Source organism: Sycon ciliatum, chromosome 7 (genome assembly GCF_964019385.1).
Source record: "Sycon ciliatum chromosome 7, ocSycCili1.1, whole genome shotgun sequence".
NCBI lineage: Eukaryota > Metazoa > Porifera > Calcarea > Leucosolenida > Sycettidae > Sycon > Sycon ciliatum.
This window is the reverse complement of record NC_088649.1, coordinates 3,477,861-3,484,619: the sequence shown is the minus strand read 5'-3', so window position 1 is coordinate 3,484,619 and position 6,759 is coordinate 3,477,861. Positions and strand designations below refer to the sequence as shown.

At 48.7% G+C, this 6,759-nt stretch overlaps 1 long non-coding RNA gene across 1 annotated transcript; it reads left to right on the top strand.

The window, feature by feature from the left end:
- The first annotated feature begins 3,269 nt into the window (after nt 1-3,269).
- LOC135821490 (uncharacterized) lies at nt 3,270-5,338 on the top strand. Its single transcript, XR_010554373.1, has 2 exons — nt 3,270-3,478; nt 4,602-5,338. It is a non-coding gene; the product is annotated as an uncharacterized LOC135821490 (long non-coding RNA).
- Nucleotides 5,339-6,759: the final 1,421 nt, after the last annotated feature.

Here is a 6,759-nt window from a genome sequence, read left to right as displayed (position 1 = left end):
TGGATGTTAGTTGCCGTCAGTATTATTATTATTATTATTTATTATTTATTCTTCTTTTACTAGGGAGTTCCCAACAGGCGTCAGCGCCTTTTTACAGGGAACCCTAGGTATAATTTGATGGATGAGCGAAATTCAGCTGGTGAACTAGACATGCGGCAAGCCGGTGGAAGTGTATTCCACCTGGCAGCGCCCAAATAAGAAATTGCACTAAAGCCATATCGGGTGTTAGCGGGGGGCAGAACAAGAGCAGCAGAGACTTGGCCACGGGTGGTGGCTGCAGTGCGAGCACCATGGGCGCGCAAGGTAAAGCGGTCTCGCAGAAGAGGACTATCAAGTCCATTCAGGCAGCGGTAAACAAATACATAGGTTTTGATATATATAATAAGAAGAAGATAAGAAGAAGAAGAACGCCCGTGATCGGCAGAGTCAGCGCCGGTCCCAGGAAACGTCAGGACAGACATCCCGTCGACTCCAGAACGCCAGTGATCGGCAGAGTCAGCGCCGGTCCCATAGCTATGCAGAAGACGTTACTTCAGTATCTCATTGAAAAGTTTTTGCAATACAATGATGTAGCTAATCAAAGGAAAAAAGCATTTCCATCAGTTCTAACAACATGTACGATAAGCTAGGCAACAAAGCATAGCGCAGGGCCCTGAGCTTCCAAGCTCTCTCGTTCGAACAGTTGCCAGTGTTCTTGTTTATGTTTTTCTAAATTTAATTATGATAGTAATATCTACATTGCTTACGGTTCAGTTATTGAGTCTCATCGTGCAAACCTAGGTCTCGATTAATTAAGGTTGTGTTGTGACATACCGTAAATTCTGTAACGGTAATGATGAAACTAGCTCCAGAACTTCGAATTGCTTAGATATAGTTTCTTGCATTTGTTCTTTAAGTATTGAAGTATTTCCAGCTGGAAATCTGTTTCAGCTCTCTAGTCTCTTACGGCATCGCACAAATTGTATTACTTAACTTTGCGGCGGGAGTGTCGCGAAGCGAGATAGTTTAATTTTGCTATTTTACATGTTTTAGTTCATGTTTCGGCACTGCAGCAATCTGTTTTTTTTTTTTTTTTTTTTTTTTTTTTAAGTAGTAAAAGCCTCTTTTACGGGCTGCAGCAATCTGTAGCTTTCTCTTAGTCTATACGGTAAATATTGTACTGTGAACTCTGTACGGCAAATTCTGCCACATGCACAGTTTGTAGCCTCAGACCCTCTAGGTTTACACAGCCATGCCAGAGCTCGCATTTTTCCCAACTGCTGCATACTGCTCTCCCAAAATAATGAAGTGCGCGTGCTCCGTACGATCAAGAGTACATAACCCCCCAGAGTGTGCAACGCCTGATCCAGCTCTGTGATCCGGGAGATCGTAACACCCGGCGCCTGCCAGCTATGGTATGCGGACGATTCGTCCGCAGGTGGCCGACTCGTTCCTCTCCGAACCTGGTGGGACAAACTGCACGGCAGAGGGCCTGATTTCGGATACTTCCTCAACCCAGCAAAGTCCGTGCTCGTGGTGAAGCCTGACGACTACGATGAAGCTGTCCAGCTGTTCGACGGCACAGGCATCCACATCACCGCCACAGGCAACCGCTACCTGGGTTCAGCCATAGGCACACCTGCGTTTGTCGAAGACTACGTACACGAGAAAGCCCGGGACTGGTGTGGGCAGGTCGAATCACTGACATCAACCGCCCTGCCTCAGCCACAAGCAGCCTATTCTGCTTTCACCCGAGGCCTCTCCAGCCGCTGGTCTTTCCTCTGCCGGGTACTCGAAAGTGCGTCTGCTGGCCTTGCTTCACTGGAGCGGGTCATTGCCACGAAACTCCTCCCAGCTCTCACAGGCCAGGAAATCAGCTCTGAGCTCCGCACCCTTTTCTTCTTCCCCTGCCGGAACGGTGGTCTAGGAATATTGGATCCCACCTCTCTGTCGGCCCAATACCAATCCTCACGTGCCATCACTGCTCCTATGGTTGCCAACATCCTCACCCAGAGTTTCAACCTGGGCGACTCTTTGGCAGAGGTCGCCAGCCTGAAGGCCTCTAACCGCAAGGATGTGAAGGCAGCTGCCACGGAAGCCCTTCGCCAATTCACCGCCCGAGCCTCCTCTGCCCTCCAGCACTCCATCAACCTTGGCAGTGAGGCGGGTGCGTCCAGCTGGCTCACGTGTCGCCCCCTCAGTCGGCATGGGTTCAGCTTGTCAAAATGTGAATTTCGCGATGGTCTGGCATTGCGGTATGGCTGGCACCCTGCACGGCTCCCTTCTACTTGTGTCTGTGGTGCCACCTTCTCTGTTGAGCATGCTCTCTCTTGCCCCACTGGTGGTTTCCCGACGCTTCGCCACAATGAGGTACGGGACATCATCGCTGGCCAACTGAAGAAGGTGGCACACAGCGTAGAAGTAGAGCCTCATCTCCAACCCCTCACCGGCGAGCTTTTCCGCTACCGGACGGCGTCCACCGAGGATCAAGCCCGTCTGGATGTGGCGGCGAGTGGCGTGTGGGGAGGACGGTTTGAACGCGTTTATCTTGATGTACGGGTGTTTAACCCTTTCGCTCCTTCAAACCGTTCCTCTTCTCTCGCTGCTCGCTACCAGAGCCATGAGCGAGAGAAGCGTCGCAGGTATGGTCAGAGGGTGCAAGAAGTTGAGCGAGCCTCCTTCGTACCTGTCGTATTCTCAGCCACAGGTGGAGCCGGTCGAGCTGCTTCCGCTCTTCTCAAGCGAATTGCTGCTCTGTCTGCAGAGAAATCCGGAGAGCCATACGCAATGGTGATGGCGTTGCTGCGTTGTCGTCTTGGTTTTGGTCTCCTGCGTGCCAGTGTTGCCTGCCTTCGTGGTGCCCGGCGGATGCGACGCGTCAATGATCAGTCTGCTGTCCTCGCAAACGCGGAGGCTGCATTGATTTAACTTTCTTTGCAACTCCTGCAGTCTAGGTACTGAGTATCATTGTTATCTTGTGTGTGTGTGTGTGTATGCGTGAGTCAACAGCTTTGATAAAGTTATTGTGTTTACCCCTCTTGTTTTCTCATCATTGTGTTGCTTTTAATTTTTAATCTTGCCCGTAAAAGAGGCTGTTGCTATCATGAAAAAAAAAAAAAAAAAAAAAAAAAAAAAAAGATCCAGCTCTGTGTAGGCAGTCGATGCGCCAAGCCAGCTGAGTGGGTCTTTTTATTTTTTTCGCGCGAAAGTTTATGTGGTGAACTGTGTTGGTAAAGATGAAGATGTCAGTCAATGAAGTTGCTATATTTCTTGTGACTAACCAACCCTGTACGGATCGAACTGACGATTCCCGAGTGCGACAAATGTCCTGAAGTCTGCTCCTATTAGCTAGGTATCTAGAAATTTCAACTTGATTGTCAAGTGAAGACTTTGCCAGTTGCAGACGAGGGAATTCTCGCTTCACGATTTTCCTGGTGTGTGGAGATACGTCGGAATGCCGACCCACCACACCCGACATGATGCTTCGGCCGGAATGCAGGTTGGTGCAGATAATTGCCTAATAATATATGTCTAAGCGTGTATACCTTTCCTTTCGTTGCATGCTTGGTTAATCCGACGGCACGAAATTATAGACATTTCGAAATTAACTTGAATATTATTTGGTCGTTGTATGTCTTAGTATTCCCTGTCAGTTTGTGCCTTTTTGTCGCGCTCGCCGACTGTATATGATCTAGCGACATTGGTACATGGTGGACAGTTAGTCATAACTCGTAACATTTTGTCCTTATTCTTTTTATCCATGATTACATTGGCTCACCATCCGAGTTTATTTATATATTTTTGATAGGGCAATATGTAATGTACACACACACACACACACACACACACACACACACACACACACACACACACACACACACACACACACACACACACACACACACACACACACACACACACACACACACACACACACACACACACACACACACACACACACACCCACCCACGCACGCACGCACGCACGCACGCACGCACGCACGCACGCACGCACGCACGCACGCACGCACGCACGCACGCACGCACGCACGCACGCACGCACGCACGCACGCACGCACGCACGCACACACACACACACACACACACACACACACACACACACACACACACACACACACACACACACATATACATACACACACCACCCACACACACCACCACACACACAGTGACACACACACCACACGCACACACCATCACATTACGACAAAATCAAGGCAATGCCGGCGAAGCTCTATAATTTTCTTGTGCCGCGTGCTAGGAGCATAATCGCATTGCCCGATAATAGCACTTGGTGTAAATGGGTTCCCATGTTCACACACACATACACACACACACACACCACACACACACACACACGCACACACCATCACATTACGACAAAATCAAGGCAATGCTGGCGAAGCTCTATAATTTTCTTGTGCCGCGTGCTAGGAGCATAATGGCATTGTCCGATAATAGCACTTGGTGTAAATGGGTTCCCATATTTGTGAAGTACATGTATTATTCGGTTGCTGGCTATCAATTGTGCTGTGAGCATGGCAGAGTGAGGTCTTCCAGCTTTGTTGGTGTTTGCTCTATCTTGTGTTTACGCTCTGCAGAAAGGATCATATGTAGTGCCTTCTCAGCATTACATTACATCCATTGCGTAGCAGCAATGTGCCATCCTTCCGCGACTTAGGTGGAATGACGTGCAAGTGGTGCTCCAGGGTCAACTTCAATTTGTCGAGCACGTATGCCGCTGGCTTGGGGTCAGCAGCTGGGTGCAAAGTCTCTGTATACAAATCGTGCACTGTCGTCAACAATATGGCATCCTTGTCCAGCAATTCCCGTCCTGTAGCGGCAATGACTATAATATTGGGGAAATCACTCTCGGCACCTTCCGTGCTGTACTGAGAGATGATGCTTCGCAATCGGTGGTCTGTGCTTGGTGCATTGTCGGCAGGGAGCATGTCAATTTGCTTTTGGTAGCAGCGTCTACAAAATCGACTCTCGTCTGAAATCCTGACATGGTGCATGCTACGCAACACATGCTCTGCAAGCTGAAAGTTTGGTGACTTCCACCTGTGTTCTGGTGTGAGCCTCGACTTACACCAAGCACATGTTGCATGGCCCACACCCTGCTGGTAATGGGTTGGGCACAGAAGCGGTTCGCACTGTTCTTTCAGACTGTGCACGCGCAGTTTGTCTGCAGGACAGTGTACGGATGCCGCTCCGCTGCAATCATGTACACTGCATGTGCTTTGGCTAACTGGTGGCTTATTTTCTTTCGCTGCTGTGCATACTTGGCGTCGTAGTGCTTTGACGCACTTGCAATAAATGCATTGGCCTGACGTGATGGATGTGCATGTGTGTAGCTTTTGCCAATGAGTCATGTGTAAATCGCTTGTCAGATGGCACTTTGGAGCAAATGCTTCATTCTGGGCCACATGGTCGTCAAGTATGTATGCTTGTGCTAGTTGTGGCATTGCTGGGTCTTCCTGCCGCTGACATCTGTGCACACATGCATGGAAAATATACGTAAAAACACTAGTTAGAAATCACGTCATCAGAGGCATGCCTTTTTTTCGGCCAGAACATAACTTCCGCTCCAATGTCACAAAGACTTACTCTTTCGATACGTCCAGCATAGAAGTAGCGAAATGCCTGGTTAATTCGGTGGCACGAAATTATAGGTCGGGCGACGAAATTTCGACGAAAAAAGGAAAAGAGACAAACCGACGTGTAGCGACACCAAACTACAGAATTTCGTCGTTCTTGAAGAACTCATAACAGAAAAAGGTGAAAGGCGACTACTGAATCCTCGAGTGTGACGAATAACTCCGAGAAAGCGTGAGACTGGCCAGCACGTACATACATGAAAACGATCGTATGTTGAGAATGCCTTGAGAAAAGTGCCCAAAAAGGGTGCATCTGAAAAATAGAACTCTGTGTTCCGACGTGATTTTTCAAATCTGGCGCATCGACTGTAGGGTCTTGGTCGAGCGGAATCGGATCTTTGCGTCATAATACCGTACACATCTGAGGGGAACCCGGGGAGTCGCGGGTACTCTTGGATCCAAAACAATGGTGCCCTGCCTCGAGACCGGCCTTGCGCTGGTGTGAAGTGTACGCATGACATCAGAAGATCCGATTCCGCTCGACCAAGACCCTACACAGAGCTGGATCAGGCGTTGCACACTCTGGGGGTTATGTACTCTTGGTACGATGTTGCACTGCCACGTTCACTTATCGTATAAATTCTCTTTCAGTCAGAGCAAATAAATCAGTTATCAACTCATCTCCTAACTGTGCACTTGCGGGTTTGTGCCGGTTAGTGACAAGAAGGTCTGCACATTGTCAAACTTCCAGGAAATTATGCATATCGTCGATCTGCATCTGAAGTTGCCGCCTTATCTCGCACGAGCTCCACCACTTCTTAGCACTATAAAACATGATCGCTTCTCCATTGGTTGCTCTCCATTCCAACTTTGATGCAGGGTTGTGGCAGAATAGTCGGTGTATCAAATCTACCCCCTAATTATCCATGTAGTGAGAGGTGAAACCATTATTGCAGGTATTCATTCATTGTTGGGATGAAGTTAATCTTGGCAAATAGTATTCCTGCCTGCAGACAAGCTGTCACTGCATCCACTCTGTGAATAATGCCTTCATCTGAAACACCAGACGTGGGGCTATCTCCTGAGATCCGATCTCAAATGGAGAGCCCTCCCATTTGCGGAAATCCTGAAAACACATGGTCAGAAGTTATTTTGCCAC